This window comes from Hoplias malabaricus, chromosome 2 (assembly GCF_029633855.1).
Source record: "Hoplias malabaricus isolate fHopMal1 chromosome 2, fHopMal1.hap1, whole genome shotgun sequence".
In the NCBI taxonomy this organism is placed as follows: domain Eukaryota; kingdom Metazoa; phylum Chordata; class Actinopteri; order Characiformes; family Erythrinidae; genus Hoplias; species Hoplias malabaricus.
This window is the reverse complement of record NC_089801.1, coordinates 75,063,417-75,079,578: the sequence shown is the minus strand read 5'-3', so window position 1 is coordinate 75,079,578 and position 16,162 is coordinate 75,063,417. Positions and strand designations below refer to the sequence as shown.

Sequence of the window (16,162 nt, the reverse complement as noted above, 5' to 3'; positions counted from 1 at the left end):
CTTCTCGAGGCTGTTCTCTTTTTAATCTGTTTCATGGTTTTCCCTCCATTTTTCTTCTTTTTTTTTTTTTTTTTTTTTTTAAATACAAATCTATGATCTCATGTTTTTCTCGTCTGTGTTGACCTCTAATTGGCGTGTTAATTTATGCACAGATTATCCCACCCTGACCTTTGTTCAGTCTGCACCCTCCGCAAGAGTCTTAGACCTCCAGCAGAGGAGCGGAAGGCCTGCCGTTAGCCGTCATATCTCGGGTTTCTTTTCAGTCACGTACAAATCTTTCGCCTTTTACTAAAGATTTCCGTGGAGGGGAACGTTGACGAGTTTTGTGTATTTTTGAAGGCTCTGTTGCTGCAGAGCTACACATTTTCTTCCTGTATAATGACAGAGCGACAGCCGTCTTTGGAGCACGCCTTGCCACAAGTTCCTGTAGCAGCAGCTCTTAGCTTCTGTTTGCAGTTCTTGGTGGGAGGAGCCTCCGGTGTGGTGGTGGTGTCTGAGTGGGAGGGGTCAAGGTCTGACGACCAGGTTTAAATACCCTCCAGTAGTTGCTGGTTTGCGGCAGGGTGCTCCGGGCCGGCCGGGCCTTTCCGGTTATCGCTTCTCGGCCTTTTGGCTAAGATCAAGCGTAGTATCTGTTCTTATCAGTTTAATATCTGATACGTCCTCTATACGAGGACTACATATTAAATTGATTTTTTGAGCAGGGAGACGGAAGAGGGGCTTGCTCCGTCCGCTCCACGCATCGACCCGGTATTGCAGTACTTCTGGGAACGGTGCACCTCCTTAAACTGGTTAAAAGTCAGAAAGAAATAAGTTAGGACATGGGTACGGCTTTATGATGTTGCCTTCTCGAGGCTGTTCTCTTTTTAATCTGTTTCATGGTTTTCCCTCCATTTTTCTTCTTTTTTTTTTTTTTTTTTTTTTTTTAAATACAAATCTATGATCTCATGTTTTTCTCGTCTGTGTTGACCTCTAATTGGCGTGTTAATTTATGCACAGATTATCCCACCCTGACCTTTGTTCAGTCTGCACCCTCCGCAAGAGTCTTAGACCTCCAGCAGAGGAGCGGAAGGCCTGCCGTTAGCCGTCATATCTCGGGTTTCTCTTCAGTCACGTACAAATCTTTCGCCTTTTACTAAAGATTTCCGTGGAGGGGAACGTTGACGAGTTTTGTGTATTTTTGAAGGCTCTGTTGCTGCAGAGCTACACATTTTCTTCCTGTATAATGACAGAGCGACAGCCGTCTTTGGAGCACGCCTTGCCACAAGTTCCTGTAGCAGCAGCTCTTAGCTTCTGTTTGCAGTTCTTGGTGGGAGGAGCCTCCGGTGTGGTGGTGGTGTCTGAGTGGGAGGGGTCAAGGTCTGACGACCAGGTTTAAATACCCTCCAGTAGTTGCTGGTTTGCGGCAGGGTGCTCCGGGCCGGCCGGGCCTTTCCGGTTATCGCTTCTCGGCCTTTTGGCTAAGATCAAGTGTAGTATCTGTTCTTATCAGTTTAATATCTGATACGTCCTCTATACGAGGACTACATATTAAATTGATTTTTTGAGCAGGGAGACGGAAGAGGGGCTTGCTCCGTCCGCTCCACGCATCGACCCGGTATTGCAGTACTTCTGGGAACGGTGCACCTCCTTAAACTGGTTAAAAGTCAGAAAGAAATAAGTTAGGACATGGGTACGGCTTTATGATGTTGCCTTCTCGAGGCTGTTCTCTTTTTAATCTGTTTCATGGTTTTCCCTCCATTTTTCTTCTTTTTTTTTTTTTTTTTTTTTTTTAAATACAAATCTATGATCTCATGTTTTTCTCGTCTGTGTTGACCTCTAATTGGCGTGTTAATTTATGCACAGATTATCCCACCCTGACCTTTGTTCAGTCTGCACCCTCCGCAAGAGTCTTAGACCTCCAGCAGAGGAGCGGAAGGCCTGCCGTTAGCCGTCATATCTCGGGTTTCTCTTCAGTCACGTACAAATCTTTCGCCTTTTACTAAAGATTTCCGTGGAGGGGAACGTTGACGAGTTTTGTGTATTTTTGAAGGCTCTGTTGCTGCAGAGCTACACATTTTCTTCCTGTATAATGACAGAGCGACAGCTGTCTTTGGAGCACGCCTTGCCACAAGTTCCTGTAGCAGCAGCTCTTAGCTTCTGTTTGCAGTTCTTGGTGGGAGGAGCCTCCGGTGTGGTGGTGGTGTCTGAGTGGGAGGGGTCAAGGTCTGACGACCAGGTTTAAATACCCTCCAGTAGTTGCTGGTTTGCGGCAGGGTGCTCCGGGCCTTTCCGGTTATCGCTTCTCGGCCTTTTGGCTAAGATCAAGTGTAGTATCTGTTCTTATCAGTTTAATATCTGATACGTCCTCTATACGAGGACTACATATTAAATTGATTTTTTGAGCAGGGAGACGGAAGAGGGGCTTGCTCCGTCCGCTCCACGCATCGACCCGGTATTGCAGTACTTCTGGGAACGGTGCACCTCCTTAAACTGGTTAAAAGTCAGAAAGAAATAAGTTAGGACATGGGTACGGCTTTATGATGTTGCCTTCTCGAGGCTGTTCTCTTTTTAATCTGTTTCATGGTTTTCCCTCCATTTTTCTTCTTTTTTTTTTTTTTTTTTTTTTTTAAATACAAATCTATGATCTCATGTTTTTCTCGTCTGTGTTGACCTCTAATTGGCGTGTTAATTTATGCACAGATTATCCCACCCTGACCTTTGTTCAGTCTGCACCCTCCGCAAGAGTCTTAGACCTCCAGCAGAGGAGCGGAAGGCCTGCCGTTAGCCGTCATATCTCGGGTTTCTCTTCAGTCACGTACAAATCTTTCGCCTTTTACTAAAGATTTCCGTGGAGGGGAACGTTGACGAGTTTTGTGTATTTTTGAAGGCTCTGTTGCTGCAGAGCTACACATTTTCTTCCTGTATAATGACAGAGCGACAGCTGTCTTTGGAGCACGCCTTGCCACAAGTTCCTGTAGCAGCAGCTCTTAGCTTCTGTTTGCAGTTCTTGGTGGGAGGAGCCTCCGGTGTGGTGGTGGTGTCTGAGTGGGAGGGGTCAAGGTCTGACGACCAGGTTTAAATACCCTCCAGTAGTTGCTGGTTTGCGGCAGGGTGCTCCGGGCCTTTCCGGTTATCGCTTCTCGGCCTTTTGGCTAAGATCAAGTGTAGTATCTGTTCTTATCAGTTTAATATCTGATACGTCCTCTATACGAGGACTACATATTAAATTGATTTTTTGAGCAGGGAGACGGAAGAGGGGCTTGCTCCGTCCGCTCCACGCATCGACCCGGTATTGCAGTACTTCTGGGAACGGTGCACCTCCTTAAACTGGTTAAAAGTCAGAAAGAAATAAGTTAGGACATGGGTACGGCTTTATGATGTTGCCTTCTCGAGGCTGTTCTCTTTTTAATCTGTTTCATGGTTTTCCCTCCATTTTTCTTCTTTTTTTTTTTTTTTTTTTTTTTTAAATACAAATCTATGATCTCATGTTTTTCTCGTCTGTGTTGACCTCTAATTGGCGTGTTAATTTATGCACAGATTATCCCACCCTGACCTTTGTTCAGTCTGCACCCTCCGCAAGAGTCTTAGACCTCCAGCAGAGGAGCGGAAGGCCTGCCGTTAGCCGTCATATCTCGGGTTTCTCTTCAGTCACGTACAAATCTTTCGCCTTTTACTAAAGATTTCCGTGGAGGGGAACGTTGACGAGTTTTGTGTATTTTTGAAGGCTCTGTTGCTGCAGAGCTACACATTTTCTTCCTGTATAATGACAGAGCGACAGCTGTCTTTGGAGCACGCCTTGCCACAAGTTCCTGTAGCAGCAGCTCTTAGCTTCTGTTTGCAGTTCTTGGTGGGAGGAGCCTCCGGTGTGGTGGTGGTGTCTGAGTGGGAGGGGTCAAGGTCTGACGACCAGGTTTAAATACCCTCCAGTAGTTGCTGGTTTGCGGCAGGGTGCTCCGGGCCTTTCCGGTTATCGCTTCTCGGCCTTTTGGCTAAGATCAAGTGTAGTATCTGTTCTTATCAGTTTAATATCTGATACGTCCTCTATACGAGGACTACATATTAAATTGATTTTTTGAGCAGGGAGACGGAAGAGGGGCTTGCTCCGTCCGCTCCACGCATCGACCCGGTATTGCAGTACTTCTGGGAACGGTGCACCTCCTTAAACTGGTTAAAAGTCAGAAAGAAATAAGTTAGGACATGGGTACGGCTTTATGATGTTGCCTTCTCGAGGCTGTTCTCTTTTTAATCTGTTTCATGGTTTTCCCTCCATTTTTCTTCTTTTTTTTTTTTTTTTTTTTTTTTAAATACAAATCTATGATCTCATGTTTTTCTCGTCTGTGTTGACCTCTAATTGGCGTGTTAATTTATGCACAGATTATCCCACCCTGACCTTTGTTCAGTCTGCACCCTCCGCAAGAGTCTTAGACCTCCAGCAGAGGAGCGGAAGGCCTGCCGTTAGCCGTCATATCTCGGGTTTCTCTTCAGTCACGTACAAATCTTTCGCCTTTTACTAAAGATTTCCGTGGAGGGGAACGTTGACGAGTTTTGTGTATTTTTGAAGGCTCTGTTGCTGCAGAGCTACACATTTTCTTCCTGTATAATGACAGAGCGACAGCCGTCTTTGGAGCACGCCTTGCCACAAGTTCCTGTAGCAGCAGCTCTTAGCTTCTGTTTGCAGTTCTTGGTGGGAGGAGCCTCCGGTGTGGTGGTGGTGTCTGAGTGGGAGGGGTCAAGGTCTGACGACCAGGTTTAAATACCCTCCAGTAGTTGCTGGTTTGCGGCAGGGTGCTCCGGGCCGGCCGGGCCTTTCCGGTTATCGCTTCTCGGCCTTTTGGCTAAGATCAAGCGTAGTATCTGTTCTTATCAGTTTAATATCTGATACGTCCTCTATACGAGGACTACATATTAAATTGATTTTTTGAGCAGGGAGACGGAAGAGGGGCTTGCTCCGTCCGCTCCACCCATCGACCCGGTATTGCAGTACTTCTGGGAACGGTGCACCTCCTTAAACTGGTTAAAAGTCAGAAAGAAATAAGTTAGGACATGGGTACGGCTTTATGATGTTGCCTTCTCGAGGCTGTTCTCTTTTTAATCTGTTTCATGGTTTTCCCTCCATTTTTCTTCTTTTTTTTTTTTTTTTTTTTTTTTTAAATACAAATCTATGATCTCATGTTTTTCTCGTCTGTGTTGACCTCTAATTGGCGTGTTAATTTATGCACAGATTATCCCACCCTGACCTTTGTTCAGTCTGCACCCTCCGCAAGAGTCTTAGACCTCCAGCAGAGGAGCGGAAGGCCTGCCGTTAGCCGTCATATCTCGGGTTTCTCTTCAGTCACGTACAAATCTTTCGCCTTTTACTAAAGATTTCCGTGGAGGGGAACGTTGACGAGTTTTGTGTATTTTTGAAGGCTCTGTTGCTGCAGAGCTACACATTTTCTTCCTGTATAATGACAGAGCGACAGCCGTCTTTGGAGCACGCCTTGCCACAAGTTCCTGTAGCAGCAGCTCTTAGCTTCTGTTTGCAGTTCTTGGTGGGAGGAGCCTCCGGTGTGGTGGTGGTGTCTGAGTGGGAGGGGTCAAGGTCTGACGACCAGGTTTAAATACCCTCCAGTAGTTGCTGGTTTGCGGCAGGGTGCTCCGGGCCGGCCGGGCCTTTCCGGTTATCGCTTCTCGGCCTTTTGGCTAAGATCAAGTGTAGTATCTGTTCTTATCAGTTTAATATCTGATACGTCCTCTATACGAGGACTACATATTAAATTGATTTTTTGAGCAGGGAGACGGAAGAGGGGCTTGCTCCGTCCGCTCCACGCATCGACCCGGTATTGCAGTACTTCTGGGAACGGTGCACCTCCTTAAACTGGTTAAAAGTCAGAAAGAAATAAGTTAGGACATGGGTACGGCTTTATGATGTTGCCTTCTCGAGGCTGTTCTCTTTTTAATCTGTTTCATGGTTTTCCCTCCATTTTTCTTCTTTTTTTTTTTTTTTTTTTTTTTTTAAATACAAATCTATGATCTCATGTTTTTCTCGTCTGTGTTGACCTCTAATTGGCGTGTTAATTTATGCACAGATTATCCCACCCTGACCTTTGTTCAGTCTGCACCCTCCGCAAGAGTCTTAGACCTCCAGCAGAGGAGCGGAAGGCCTGCCGTTAGCCGTCATATCTCGGGTTTCTCTTCAGTCACGTACAAATCTTTCGCCTTTTACTAAAGATTTCCGTGGAGGGGAACGTTGACGAGTTTTGTGTATTTTTGAAGGCTCTGTTGCTGCAGAGCTACACATTTTCTTCCTGTATAATGACAGAGCGACAGCTGTCTTTGGAGCACGCCTTGCCACAAGTTCCTGTAGCAGCAGCTCTTAGCTTCTGTTTGCAGTTCTTGGTGGGAGGAGCCTCCGGTGTGGTGGTGGTGTCTGAGTGGGAGGGGTCAAGGTCTGACGACCAGGTTTAAATACCCTCCAGTAGTTGCTGGTTTGCGGCAGGGTGCTCCGGGCCTTTCCGGTTATCGCTTCTCGGCCTTTTGGCTAAGATCAAGTGTAGTATCTGTTCTTATCAGTTTAATATCTGATACGTCCTCTATACGAGGACTACATATTAAATTGATTTTTTGAGCAGGGAGACGGAAGAGGGGCTTGCTCCGTCCGCTCCACGCATCGACCCGGTATTGCAGTACTTCTGGGAACGGTGCACCTCCTTAAACTGGTTAAAAGTCAGAAAGAAATAAGTTAGGACATGGGTACGGCTTTATGATGTTGCCTTCTCGAGGCTGTTCTCTTTTTAATCTGTTTCATGGTTTTCCCTCCATTTTTCTTCTTTTTTTTTTTTTTTTTTTTTTTTAAATACAAATCTATGATCTCATGTTTTTCTCGTCTGTGTTGACCTCTAATTGGCGTGTTAATTTATGCACAGATTATCCCACCCTGACCTTTGTTCAGTCTGCACCCTCCGCAAGAGTCTTAGACCTCCAGCAGAGGAGCGGAAGGCCTGCCGTTAGCCGTCATATCTCGGGTTTCTCTTCAGTCACGTACAAATCTTTCGCCTTTTACTAAAGATTTCCGTGGAGGGGAACGTTGACGAGTTTTGTGTATTTTTGAAGGCTCTGTTGCTGCAGAGCTACACATTTTCTTCCTGTATAATGACAGAGCGACAGCTGTCTTTGGAGCACGCCTTGCCACAAGTTCCTGTAGCAGCAGCTCTTAGCTTCTGTTTGCAGTTCTTGGTGGGAGGAGCCTCCGGTGTGGTGGTGGTGTCTGAGTGGGAGGGGTCAAGGTCTGACGACCAGGTTTAAATACCCTCCAGTAGTTGCTGGTTTGCGGCAGGGTGCTCCGGGCCTTTCCGGTTATCGCTTCTCGGCCTTTTGGCTAAGATCAAGTGTAGTATCTGTTCTTATCAGTTTAATATCTGATACGTCCTCTATACGAGGACTACATATTAAATTGATTTTTTGAGCAGGGAGACGGAAGAGGGGCTTGCTCCGTCCGCTCCACGCATCGACCCGGTATTGCAGTACTTCTGGGAACGGTGCACCTCCTTAAACTGGTTAAAAGTCAGAAAGAAATAAGTTAGGACATGGGTACGGCTTTATGATGTTGCCTTCTCGAGGCTGTTCTCTTTTTAATCTGTTTCATGGTTTTCCCTCCATTTTTCTTCTTTTTTTTTTTTTTTTTTTTTTTTAAATACAAATCTATGATCTCATGTTTTTCTCGTCTGTGTTGACCTCTAATTGGCGTGTTAATTTATGCACAGATTATCCCACCCTGACCTTTGTTCAGTCTGCACCCTCCGCAAGAGTCTTAGACCTCCAGCAGAGGAGCGGAAGGCCTGCCGTTAGCCGTCATATCTCGGGTTTCTCTTCAGTCACGTACAAATCTTTCGCCTTTTACTAAAGATTTCCGTGGAGGGGAACGTTGACGAGTTTTGTGTATTTTTGAAGGCTCTGTTGCTGCAGAGCTACACATTTTCTTCCTGTATAATGACAGAGCGACAGCCGTCTTTGGAGCACGCCTTGCCACAAGTTCCTGTAGCAGCAGCTCTTAGCTTCTGTTTGCAGTTCTTGGTGGGAGGAGCCTCCGGTGTGGTGGTGGTGTCTGAGTGGGAGGGGTCAAGGTCTGACGACCAGGTTTAAATACCCTCCAGTAGTTGCTGGTTTGCGGCAGGGTGCTCCGGGCCGGCCGGGCCTTTCCGGTTATCGCTTCTCGGCCTTTTGGCTAAGATCAAGCGTAGTATCTGTTCTTATCAGTTTAATATCTGATACGTCCTCTATACGAGGACTACATATTAAATTGATTTTTTGAGCAGGGAGACGGAAGAGGGGCTTGCTCCGTCCGCTCCACGCATCGACCCGGTATTGCAGTACTTCTGGGAACGGTGCACCTCCTTAAACTGGTTAAAAGTCAGAAAGAAATAAGTTAGGACATGGGTACGGCTTTATGATGTTGCCTTCTCGAGGCTGTTCTCTTTTTAATCTGTTTCATGGTTTTCCCTCCATTTTTCTTCTTTTTTTTTTTTTTTTTTTTTTTTTTAAATACAAATCTATGATCTCATGTTTTTCTCGTCTGTGTTGACCTCTAATTGGCGTGTTAATTTATGCACAGATTATCCCACCCTGACCTTTGTTCAGTCTGCACCCTCCGCAAGAGTCTTAGACCTCCAGCAGAGGAGCGGAAGGCCTGCCGTTAGCCGTCATATCTCGGGTTTCTCTTCAGTCACGTACAAATCTTTCGCCTTTTACTAAAGATTTCCGTGGAGGGGAACGTTGACGAGTTTTGTGTATTTTTGAAGGCTCTGTTGCTGCAGAGCTACACATTTTCTTCCTGTATAATGACAGAGCGACAGCCGTCTTTGGAGCACGCCTTGCCACAAGTTCCTGTAGCAGCAGCTCTTAGCTTCTGTTTGCAGTTCTTGGTGGGAGGAGCCTCCGGTGTGGTGGTGGTGTCTGAGTGGGAGGGGTCAAGGTCTGACGACCAGGTTTAAATACCCTCCAGTAGTTGCTGGTTTGCGGCAGGGTGCTCCGGGCCGGCCGGGCCTTTCCGGTTATCGCTTCTCGGCCTTTTGGCTAAGATCAAGTGTAGTATCTGTTCTTATCAGTTTAATATCTGATACGTCCTCTATACGAGGACTACATATTAAATTGATTTTTTGAGCAGGGAGACGGAAGAGGGGCTTGCTCCGTCCGCTCCACGCATCGACCCGGTATTGCAGTACTTCTGGGAACGGTGCACCTCCTTAAACTGGTTAAAAGTCAGAAAGAAATAAGTTAGGACATGGGTACGGCTTTATGATGTTGCCTTCTCGAGGCTGTTCTCTTTTTAATCTGTTTCATGGTTTTCCCTCCATTTTTCTTCTTTTTTTTTTTTTTTTTTTTTTTTAAATACAAATCTATGATCTCATGTTTTTCTCGTCTGTGTTGACCTCTAATTGGCGTGTTAATTTATGCACAGATTATCCCACCCTGACCTTTGTTCAGTCTGCACCCTCCGCAAGAGTCTTAGACCTCCAGCAGAGGAGCGGAAGGCCTGCCGTTAGCCGTCATATCTCGGGTTTCTCTTCAGTCACGTACAAATCTTTCGCCTTTTACTAAAGATTTCCGTGGAGGGGAACGTTGACGAGTTTTGTGTATTTTTGAAGGCTCTGTTGCTGCAGAGCTACACATTTTCTTCCTGTATAATGACAGAGCGACAGCTGTCTTTGGAGCACGCCTTGCCACAAGTTCCTGTAGCAGCAGCTCTTAGCTTCTGTTTGCAGTTCTTGGTGGGAGGAGCCTCCGGTGTGGTGGTGGTGTCTGAGTGGGAGGGGTCAAGGTCTGACGACCAGGTTTAAATACCCTCCAGTAGTTGCTGGTTTGCGGCAGGGTGCTCCGGGCCTTTCCGGTTATCGCTTCTCGGCCTTTTGGCTAAGATCAAGTGTAGTATCTGTTCTTATCAGTTTAATATCTGATACGTCCTCTATACGAGGACTACATATTAAATTGATTTTTTGAGCAGGGAGACGGAAGAGGGGCTTGCTCCGTCCGCTCCACGCATCGACCCGGTATTGCAGTACTTCTGGGAACGGTGCACCTCCTTAAACTGGTTAAAAGTCAGAAAGAAATAAGTTAGGACATGGGTACGGCTTTATGATGTTGCCTTCTCGAGGCTGTTCTCTTTTTAATCTGTTTCATGGTTTTCCCTCCATTTTTCTTCTTTTTTTTTTTTTTTTTTTTTTTAAATACAAATCTATGATCTCATGTTTTTCTCGTCTGTGTTGACCTCTAATTGGCGTGTTAATTTATGCACAGATTATCCCACCCTGACCTTTGTTCAGTCTGCACCCTCCGCAAGAGTCTTAGACCTCCAGCAGAGGAGCGGAAGGCCTGCCGTTAGCCGTCATATCTCGGGTTTCTCTTCAGTCACGTACAAATCTTTCGCCTTTTACTAAAGATTTCCGTGGAGGGGAACGTTGACGAGTTTTGTGTATTTTTGAAGGCTCTGTTGCTGCAGAGCTACACATTTTCTTCCTGTATAATGACAGAGCGACAGCCGTCTTTGGAGCACGCCTTGCCACAAGTTCCTGTAGCAGCAGCTCTTAGCTTCTGTTTGCAGTTCTTGGTGGGAGGAGCCTCCGGTGTGGTGGTGGTGTCTGAGTGGGAGGGGTCAAGGTCTGACGACCAGGTTTAAATACCCTCCAGTAGTTGCTGGTTTGCGGCAGGGTGCTCCGGGCCGGCCGGGCCTTTCCGGTTATCGCTTCTCGGCCTTTTGGCTAAGATCAAGCGTAGTATCTGTTCTTATCAGTTTAATATCTGATACGTCCTCTATACGAGGACTACATATTAAATTGATTTTTTGAGCAGGGAGACGGAAGAGGGGCTTGCTCCGTCCGCTCCACGCATCGACCCGGTATTGCAGTACTTCTGGGAACGGTGCACCTCCTTAAACTGGTTAAAAGTCAGAAAGAAATAAGTTAGGACATGGGTACGGCTTTATGATGTTGCCTTCTCGAGGCTGTTCTCTTTTTAATCTGTTTCATGGTTTTCCCTCCATTTTTCTTCTTTTTTTTTTTTTTTTTTTTTTTTTAAATACAAATCTATGATCTCATGTTTTTCTCGTCTGTGTTGACCTCTAATTGGCGTGTTAATTTATGCACAGATTATCCCACCCTGACCTTTGTTCAGTCTGCACCCTCCGCAAGAGTCTTAGACCTCCAGCAGAGGAGCGGAAGGCCTGCCGTTAGCCGTCATATCTCGGGTTTCTCTTCAGTCACGTACAAATCTTTCGCCTTTTACTAAAGATTTCCGTGGAGGGGAACGTTGACGAGTTTTGTGTATTTTTGAAGGCTCTGTTGCTGCAGAGCTACACATTTTCTTCCTGTATAATGACAGAGCGACAGCTGTCTTTGGAGCACGCCTTGCCACAAGTTCCTGTAGCAGCAGCTCTTAGCTTCTGTTTGCAGTTCTTGGTGGGAGGAGCCTCCGGTGTGGTGGTGGTGTCTGAGTGGGAGGGGTCAAGGTCTGACGACCAGGTTTAAATACCCTCCAGTAGTTGCTGGTTTGCGGCAGGGTGCTCCGGGCCTTTCCGGTTATCGCTTCTCGGCCTTTTGGCTAAGATCAAGTGTAGTATCTGTTCTTATCAGTTTAATATCTGATACGTCCTCTATACGAGGACTACATATTAAATTGATTTTTTGAGCAGGGAGACGGAAGAGGGGCTTGCTCCGTCCGCTCCACGCATCGACCCGGTATTGCAGTACTTCTGGGAACGGTGCACCTCCTTAAACTGGTTAAAAGTCAGAAAGAAATAAGTTAGGACATGGGTACGGCTTTATGATGTTGCCTTCTCGAGGCTGTTCTCTTTTTAATCTGTTTCATGGTTTTCCCTCCATTTTTCTTCTTTTTTTTTTTTTTTTTTTTTTTAAATACAAATCTATGATCTCATGTTTTTCTCGTCTGTGTTGACCTCTAATTGGCGTGTTAATTTATGCACAGATTATCCCACCCTGACCTTTGTTCAGTCTGCACCCTCCGCAAGAGTCTTAGACCTCCAGCAGAGGAGCGGAAGGCCTGCCGTTAGCCGTCATATCTCGGGTTTCTCTTCAGTCACGTACAAATCTTTCGCCTTTTACTAAAGATTTCCGTGGAGGGGAACGTTGACGAGTTTTGTGTATTTTTGAAGGCTCTGTTGCTGCAGAGCTACACATTTTCTTCCTGTATAATGACAGAGCGACAGCCGTCTTTGGAGCACGCCTTGCCACAAGTTCCTGTAGCAGCAGCTCTTAGCTTCTGTTTGCAGTTCTTGGTGGGAGGAGCCTCCGGTGTGGTGGTGGTGTCTGAGTGGGAGGGGTCAAGGTCTGACGACCAGGTTTAAATACCCTCCAGTAGTTGCTGGTTTGCGGCAGGGTGCTCCGGGCCGGCCGGGCCTTTCCGGTTATCGCTTCTCGGCCTTTTGGCTAAGATCAAGCGTAGTATCTGTTCTTATCAGTTTAATATCTGATACGTCCTCTATACGAGGACTACATATTAAATTGATTTTTTGAGCAGGGAGACGGAAGAGGGGCTTGCTCCGTCCGCTCCACGCATCGACCCGGTATTGCAGTACTTCTGGGAACGGTGCACCTCCTTAAACTGGTTAAAAGTCAGAAAGAAATAAGTTAGGACATGGGTACGGCTTTATGATGTTGCCTTCTCGAGGCTGTTCTCTTTTTAATCTGTTTCATGGTTTTCCCTCCATTTTTCTTCTTTTTTTTTTTTTTTTTTTTTTTTTAAATACAAATCTATGATCTCATGTTTTTCTCGTCTGTGTTGACCTCTAATTGGCGTGTTAATTTATGCACAGATTATCCCACCCTGACCTTTGTTCAGTCTGCACCCTCCGCAAGAGTCTTAGACCTCCAGCAGAGGAGCGGAAGGCCTGCCGTTAGCCGTCATATCTCGGGTTTCTCTTCAGTCACGTACAAATCTTTCGCCTTTTACTAAAGATTTCCGTGGAGGGGAACGTTGACGAGTTTTGTGTATTTTTGAAGGCTCTGTTGCTGCAGAGCTACACATTTTCTTCCTGTATAATGACAGAGCGACAGCCGTCTTTGGAGCACGCCTTGCCACAAGTTCCTGTAGCAGCAGCTCTTAGCTTCTGTTTGCAGTTCTTGGTGGGAGGAGCCTCCGGTGTGGTGGTGGTGTCTGAGTGGGAGGGGTCAAGGTCTGACGACCAGGTTTAAATACCCTCCAGTAGTTGCTGGTTTGCGGCAGGGTGCTCCGGGCCGGCCGGGCCTTTCCGGTTATCGCTTCTCGGCCTTTTGGCTAAGATCAAGTGTAGTATCTGTTCTTATCAGTTTAATATCTGATACGTCCTCTATACGAGGACTACATATTAAATTGATTTTTTGAGCAGGGAGACGGAAGAGGGGCTTGCTCCGTCCGCTCCACGCATCGACCCGGTATTGCAGTACTTCTGGGAACGGTGCACCTCCTTAAACTGGTTAAAAGTCAGAAAGAAATAAGTTAGGACATGGGTACGGCTTTATGATGTTGCCTTCTCGAGGCTGTTCTCTTTTTAATCTGTTTCATGGTTTTCCCTCCATTTTTCTTCTTTTTTTTTTTTTTTTTTTTTTTTTAAATACAAATCTATGATCTCATGTTTTTCTCGTCTGTGTTGACCTCTAATTGGCGTGTTAATTTATGCACAGATTATCCCACCCTGACCTTTGTTCAGTCTGCACCCTCCGCAAGAGTCTTAGACCTCCAGCAGAGGAGCGGAAGGCCTGCCGTTAGCCGTCATATCTCGGGTTTCTCTTCAGTCACGTACAAATCTTTCGCCTTTTACTAAAGATTTCCGTGGAGGGGAACGTTGACGAGTTTTGTGTATTTTTGAAGGCTCTGTTGCTGCAGAGCTACACATTTTCTTCCTGTATAATGACAGAGCGACAGCTGTCTTTGGAGCACGCCTTGCCACAAGTTCCTGTAGCAGCAGCTCTTAGCTTCTGTTTGCAGTTCTTGGTGGGAGGAGCCTCCGGTGTGGTGGTGGTGTCTGAGTGGGAGGGGTCAAGGTCTGACGACCAGGTTTAAATACCCTCCAGTAGTTGCTGGTTTGCGGCAGGGTGCTCCGGGCCTTTCCGGTTATCGCTTCTCGGCCTTTTGGCTAAGATCAAGTGTAGTATCTGTTCTTATCAGTTTAATATCTGATACGTCCTCTATACGAGGACTACATATTAAATTGATTTTTTGAGCAGGGAGACGGAAGAGGGGCTTGCTCCGTCCGCTCCACGCATCGACCCGGTATTGCAGTACTTCTGGGAACGGTGCACCTCCTTAAACTGGTTAAAAGTCAGAAAGAAATAAGTTAGGACATGGGTACGGCTTTATGATGTTGCCTTCTCGAGGCTGTTCTCTTTTTAATCTGTTTCATGGTTTTCCCTCCATTTTTCTTCTTTTTTTTTTTTTTTTTTTTTTTTAAATACAAATCTATGATCTCATGTTTTTCTCGTCTGTGTTGACCTCTAATTGGCGTGTTAATTTATGCACAGATTATCCCACCCTGACCTTTGTTCAGTCTGCACCCTCCGCAAGAGTCTTAGACCTCCAGCAGAGGAGCGGAAGGCCTGCCGTTAGCCGTCATATCTCGGGTTTCTCTTCAGTCACGTACAAATCTTTCGCCTTTTACTAAAGATTTCCGTGGAGGGGAACGTTGACGAGTTTTGTGTATTTTTGAAGGCTCTGTTGCTGCAGAGCTACACATTTTCTTCCTGTATAATGACAGAGCGACAGCCGTCTTTGGAGCACGCCTTGCCACAAGTTCCTGTAGCAGCAGCTCTTAGCTTCTGTTTGCAGTTCTTGGTGGGAGGAGCCTCCGGTGTGGTGGTGGTGTCTGAGTGGGAGGGGTCAAGGTCTGACGACCAGGTTTAAATACCCTCCAGTAGTTGCTGGTTTGCGGCAGGGTGCTCCGGGCCGGCCGGGCCTTTCCGGTTATCGCTTCTCGGCCTTTTGGCTAAGATCAAGTGTAGTATCTGTTCTTATCAGTTTAATATCTGATACGTCCTCTATACGAGGACTACATATTAAATTGATTTTTTGAGCAGGGAGACGGAAGAGGGGCTTGCTCCGTCCGCTCCACGCATCGACCCGGTATTGCAGTACTTCTGGGAACGGTGCACCTCCTTAAACTGGTTAAAAGTCAGAAAGAAATAAGTTAGGACATGGGTACGGCTTTATGATGTTGCCTTCTCGAGGCTGTTCTCTTTTTAATCTGTTTCATGGTTTTCCCTCCATTTTTCTTCTTTTTTTTTTTTTTTTTTTTTTTTTAAATACAAATCTATGATCTCATGTTTTTCTCGTCTGTGTTGACCTCTAATTGGCGTGTTAATTTATGCACAGATTATCCCACCCTGACCTTTGTTCAGTCTGCACCCTCCGCAAGAGTCTTAGACCTCCAGCAGAGGAGCGGAAGGCCTGCCGTTAGCCGTCATATCTCGGGTTTCTCTTCAGTCACGTACAAATCTTTCGCCTTTTACTAAAGATTTCCGTGGAGGGGAACGTTGACGAGTTTTGTGTATTTTTGAAGGCTCTGTTGCTGCAGAGCTACACATTTTCTTCCTGTATAATGACAGAGCGACAGCTGTCTTTGGAGCACGCCTTGCCACAAGTTCCTGTAGCAGCAGCTCTTAGCTTCTGTTTGCAGTTCTTGGTGGGAGGAGCCTCCGGTGTGGTGGTGGTGTCTGAGTGGGAGGGGTCAAGGTCTGACGACCAGGTTTAAATACCCTCCAGTAGTTGCTGGTTTGCGGCAGGGTGCTCCGGGCCTTTCCGGTTATCGCTTCTCGGCCTTTTGGCTAAGATCAAGTGTAGTATCTGTTCTTATCAGTTTAATATCTGATACGTCCTCTATACGAGGACTACATATTAAATTGATTTTTTGAGCAGGGAGACGGAAGAGGGGCTTGCTCCGTCCGCTCCACGCATCGACCCGGTATTGCAGTACTTCTGGGAACGGTGCACCTCCTTAAACTGGTTAAAAGTCAGAAAGAAATAAGTTAGGACATGGGTACGGCTTTATGATGTTGCCTTCTCGAGGCTGTTCTCTTTTTAATCTGTTTCATGGTTTTCCCTCCATTTTTCTTCTTTTTTTTTTTTTTTTTTTTTTTTAAATACAAATCTATGATCTCATGTTTTTCTCGTCTGTGTTGACCTCTAATTGGCGTGTTAATTTATGCACAGATTATCCCAC

The 16,162-nt window shown here is 46.1% G+C and overlaps 38 non-coding genes across 38 annotated transcripts; all 38 read left to right on the top strand.

Moving 5' to 3' along the window:
- The first annotated feature begins 244 nt into the window (after positions 1-244).
- On the top strand, positions 245-358 carry LOC136688795 (U5 spliceosomal RNA). The gene has a single exon (XR_010801483.1). It is a non-coding gene; the product is annotated as a U5 spliceosomal RNA (small nuclear RNA).
- A 235-nt stretch (positions 359-593) lies between these two features.
- On the top strand, positions 594-784 carry LOC136688288 (U2 spliceosomal RNA). Its single transcript, XR_010800995.1, has one exon. It is a non-coding gene; the product is annotated as a U2 spliceosomal RNA (small nuclear RNA).
- Positions 785-1,091: 307 nt separating this feature from the next.
- Positions 1,092-1,205, top strand: LOC136688641 (U5 spliceosomal RNA). The gene has a single exon (XR_010801333.1). It is a non-coding gene; the product is annotated as a U5 spliceosomal RNA (small nuclear RNA).
- A 235-nt stretch (positions 1,206-1,440) lies between these two features.
- Positions 1,441-1,631, top strand: LOC136688148 (U2 spliceosomal RNA). Its single transcript, XR_010800856.1, has one exon. It is a non-coding gene; the product is annotated as a U2 spliceosomal RNA (small nuclear RNA).
- Positions 1,632-1,937: 306 nt separating this feature from the next.
- Positions 1,938-2,051, top strand: LOC136688640 (U5 spliceosomal RNA). The gene has a single exon (XR_010801332.1). It is a non-coding gene; the product is annotated as a U5 spliceosomal RNA (small nuclear RNA).
- Positions 2,052-2,277: 226 nt separating this feature from the next.
- On the top strand, positions 2,278-2,468 carry LOC136688147 (U2 spliceosomal RNA). Its single transcript, XR_010800855.1, has one exon. It is a non-coding gene; the product is annotated as a U2 spliceosomal RNA (small nuclear RNA).
- A 306-nt stretch (positions 2,469-2,774) lies between these two features.
- LOC136688639 (U5 spliceosomal RNA) lies at positions 2,775-2,888 on the top strand. Its single transcript, XR_010801331.1, has one exon. It is a non-coding gene; the product is annotated as a U5 spliceosomal RNA (small nuclear RNA).
- A 226-nt stretch (positions 2,889-3,114) lies between these two features.
- LOC136688146 (U2 spliceosomal RNA) lies at positions 3,115-3,305 on the top strand. Its single transcript, XR_010800854.1, has one exon. It is a non-coding gene; the product is annotated as a U2 spliceosomal RNA (small nuclear RNA).
- Positions 3,306-3,611: 306 nt separating this feature from the next.
- Positions 3,612-3,725, top strand: LOC136688638 (U5 spliceosomal RNA). The gene has a single exon (XR_010801330.1). It is a non-coding gene; the product is annotated as a U5 spliceosomal RNA (small nuclear RNA).
- Positions 3,726-3,951: 226 nt separating this feature from the next.
- LOC136688145 (U2 spliceosomal RNA) lies at positions 3,952-4,142 on the top strand. Its single transcript, XR_010800853.1, has one exon. It is a non-coding gene; the product is annotated as a U2 spliceosomal RNA (small nuclear RNA).
- A 306-nt stretch (positions 4,143-4,448) lies between these two features.
- Positions 4,449-4,562, top strand: LOC136688637 (U5 spliceosomal RNA). The gene has a single exon (XR_010801329.1). It is a non-coding gene; the product is annotated as a U5 spliceosomal RNA (small nuclear RNA).
- A 235-nt stretch (positions 4,563-4,797) lies between these two features.
- On the top strand, positions 4,798-4,988 carry LOC136688377 (U2 spliceosomal RNA). Its single transcript, XR_010801079.1, has one exon. It is a non-coding gene; the product is annotated as a U2 spliceosomal RNA (small nuclear RNA).
- A 307-nt stretch (positions 4,989-5,295) lies between these two features.
- Positions 5,296-5,409, top strand: LOC136688636 (U5 spliceosomal RNA). The gene has a single exon (XR_010801328.1). It is a non-coding gene; the product is annotated as a U5 spliceosomal RNA (small nuclear RNA).
- Positions 5,410-5,644: 235 nt separating this feature from the next.
- On the top strand, positions 5,645-5,835 carry LOC136688144 (U2 spliceosomal RNA). Its single transcript, XR_010800852.1, has one exon. It is a non-coding gene; the product is annotated as a U2 spliceosomal RNA (small nuclear RNA).
- Positions 5,836-6,142: 307 nt separating this feature from the next.
- LOC136688635 (U5 spliceosomal RNA) lies at positions 6,143-6,256 on the top strand. The gene has a single exon (XR_010801327.1). It is a non-coding gene; the product is annotated as a U5 spliceosomal RNA (small nuclear RNA).
- A 226-nt stretch (positions 6,257-6,482) lies between these two features.
- LOC136688142 (U2 spliceosomal RNA) lies at positions 6,483-6,673 on the top strand. Its single transcript, XR_010800851.1, has one exon. It is a non-coding gene; the product is annotated as a U2 spliceosomal RNA (small nuclear RNA).
- A 306-nt stretch (positions 6,674-6,979) lies between these two features.
- LOC136688634 (U5 spliceosomal RNA) lies at positions 6,980-7,093 on the top strand. Its single transcript, XR_010801326.1, has one exon. It is a non-coding gene; the product is annotated as a U5 spliceosomal RNA (small nuclear RNA).
- A 226-nt stretch (positions 7,094-7,319) lies between these two features.
- On the top strand, positions 7,320-7,510 carry LOC136688141 (U2 spliceosomal RNA). The gene has a single exon (XR_010800850.1). It is a non-coding gene; the product is annotated as a U2 spliceosomal RNA (small nuclear RNA).
- Positions 7,511-7,816: 306 nt separating this feature from the next.
- LOC136688632 (U5 spliceosomal RNA) lies at positions 7,817-7,930 on the top strand. Its single transcript, XR_010801325.1, has one exon. It is a non-coding gene; the product is annotated as a U5 spliceosomal RNA (small nuclear RNA).
- A 235-nt stretch (positions 7,931-8,165) lies between these two features.
- On the top strand, positions 8,166-8,356 carry LOC136688287 (U2 spliceosomal RNA). The gene has a single exon (XR_010800994.1). It is a non-coding gene; the product is annotated as a U2 spliceosomal RNA (small nuclear RNA).
- A 308-nt stretch (positions 8,357-8,664) lies between these two features.
- LOC136688631 (U5 spliceosomal RNA) lies at positions 8,665-8,778 on the top strand. Its single transcript, XR_010801324.1, has one exon. It is a non-coding gene; the product is annotated as a U5 spliceosomal RNA (small nuclear RNA).
- A 235-nt stretch (positions 8,779-9,013) lies between these two features.
- LOC136688140 (U2 spliceosomal RNA) lies at positions 9,014-9,204 on the top strand. The gene has a single exon (XR_010800849.1). It is a non-coding gene; the product is annotated as a U2 spliceosomal RNA (small nuclear RNA).
- Positions 9,205-9,510: 306 nt separating this feature from the next.
- Positions 9,511-9,624, top strand: LOC136688630 (U5 spliceosomal RNA). The gene has a single exon (XR_010801323.1). It is a non-coding gene; the product is annotated as a U5 spliceosomal RNA (small nuclear RNA).
- Positions 9,625-9,850: 226 nt separating this feature from the next.
- On the top strand, positions 9,851-10,041 carry LOC136688139 (U2 spliceosomal RNA). Its single transcript, XR_010800848.1, has one exon. It is a non-coding gene; the product is annotated as a U2 spliceosomal RNA (small nuclear RNA).
- A 305-nt stretch (positions 10,042-10,346) lies between these two features.
- LOC136688629 (U5 spliceosomal RNA) lies at positions 10,347-10,460 on the top strand. Its single transcript, XR_010801322.1, has one exon. It is a non-coding gene; the product is annotated as a U5 spliceosomal RNA (small nuclear RNA).
- Positions 10,461-10,695: 235 nt separating this feature from the next.
- On the top strand, positions 10,696-10,886 carry LOC136688286 (U2 spliceosomal RNA). The gene has a single exon (XR_010800993.1). It is a non-coding gene; the product is annotated as a U2 spliceosomal RNA (small nuclear RNA).
- Positions 10,887-11,193: 307 nt separating this feature from the next.
- On the top strand, positions 11,194-11,307 carry LOC136688628 (U5 spliceosomal RNA). Its single transcript, XR_010801321.1, has one exon. It is a non-coding gene; the product is annotated as a U5 spliceosomal RNA (small nuclear RNA).
- Positions 11,308-11,533: 226 nt separating this feature from the next.
- LOC136688138 (U2 spliceosomal RNA) lies at positions 11,534-11,724 on the top strand. Its single transcript, XR_010800847.1, has one exon. It is a non-coding gene; the product is annotated as a U2 spliceosomal RNA (small nuclear RNA).
- A 305-nt stretch (positions 11,725-12,029) lies between these two features.
- On the top strand, positions 12,030-12,143 carry LOC136688627 (U5 spliceosomal RNA). The gene has a single exon (XR_010801320.1). It is a non-coding gene; the product is annotated as a U5 spliceosomal RNA (small nuclear RNA).
- Positions 12,144-12,378: 235 nt separating this feature from the next.
- LOC136688285 (U2 spliceosomal RNA) lies at positions 12,379-12,569 on the top strand. The gene has a single exon (XR_010800992.1). It is a non-coding gene; the product is annotated as a U2 spliceosomal RNA (small nuclear RNA).
- Positions 12,570-12,876: 307 nt separating this feature from the next.
- Positions 12,877-12,990, top strand: LOC136688626 (U5 spliceosomal RNA). The gene has a single exon (XR_010801319.1). It is a non-coding gene; the product is annotated as a U5 spliceosomal RNA (small nuclear RNA).
- A 235-nt stretch (positions 12,991-13,225) lies between these two features.
- LOC136688137 (U2 spliceosomal RNA) lies at positions 13,226-13,416 on the top strand. The gene has a single exon (XR_010800846.1). It is a non-coding gene; the product is annotated as a U2 spliceosomal RNA (small nuclear RNA).
- Positions 13,417-13,723: 307 nt separating this feature from the next.
- On the top strand, positions 13,724-13,837 carry LOC136688625 (U5 spliceosomal RNA). The gene has a single exon (XR_010801318.1). It is a non-coding gene; the product is annotated as a U5 spliceosomal RNA (small nuclear RNA).
- A 226-nt stretch (positions 13,838-14,063) lies between these two features.
- On the top strand, positions 14,064-14,254 carry LOC136688136 (U2 spliceosomal RNA). The gene has a single exon (XR_010800845.1). It is a non-coding gene; the product is annotated as a U2 spliceosomal RNA (small nuclear RNA).
- A 306-nt stretch (positions 14,255-14,560) lies between these two features.
- On the top strand, positions 14,561-14,674 carry LOC136688624 (U5 spliceosomal RNA). Its single transcript, XR_010801317.1, has one exon. It is a non-coding gene; the product is annotated as a U5 spliceosomal RNA (small nuclear RNA).
- Positions 14,675-14,909: 235 nt separating this feature from the next.
- Positions 14,910-15,100, top strand: LOC136688135 (U2 spliceosomal RNA). The gene has a single exon (XR_010800844.1). It is a non-coding gene; the product is annotated as a U2 spliceosomal RNA (small nuclear RNA).
- Positions 15,101-15,407: 307 nt separating this feature from the next.
- On the top strand, positions 15,408-15,521 carry LOC136688623 (U5 spliceosomal RNA). The gene has a single exon (XR_010801316.1). It is a non-coding gene; the product is annotated as a U5 spliceosomal RNA (small nuclear RNA).
- Positions 15,522-15,747: 226 nt separating this feature from the next.
- On the top strand, positions 15,748-15,938 carry LOC136688134 (U2 spliceosomal RNA). The gene has a single exon (XR_010800843.1). It is a non-coding gene; the product is annotated as a U2 spliceosomal RNA (small nuclear RNA).
- The last annotated feature ends 224 nt before the right edge of the window (positions 15,939-16,162 follow it).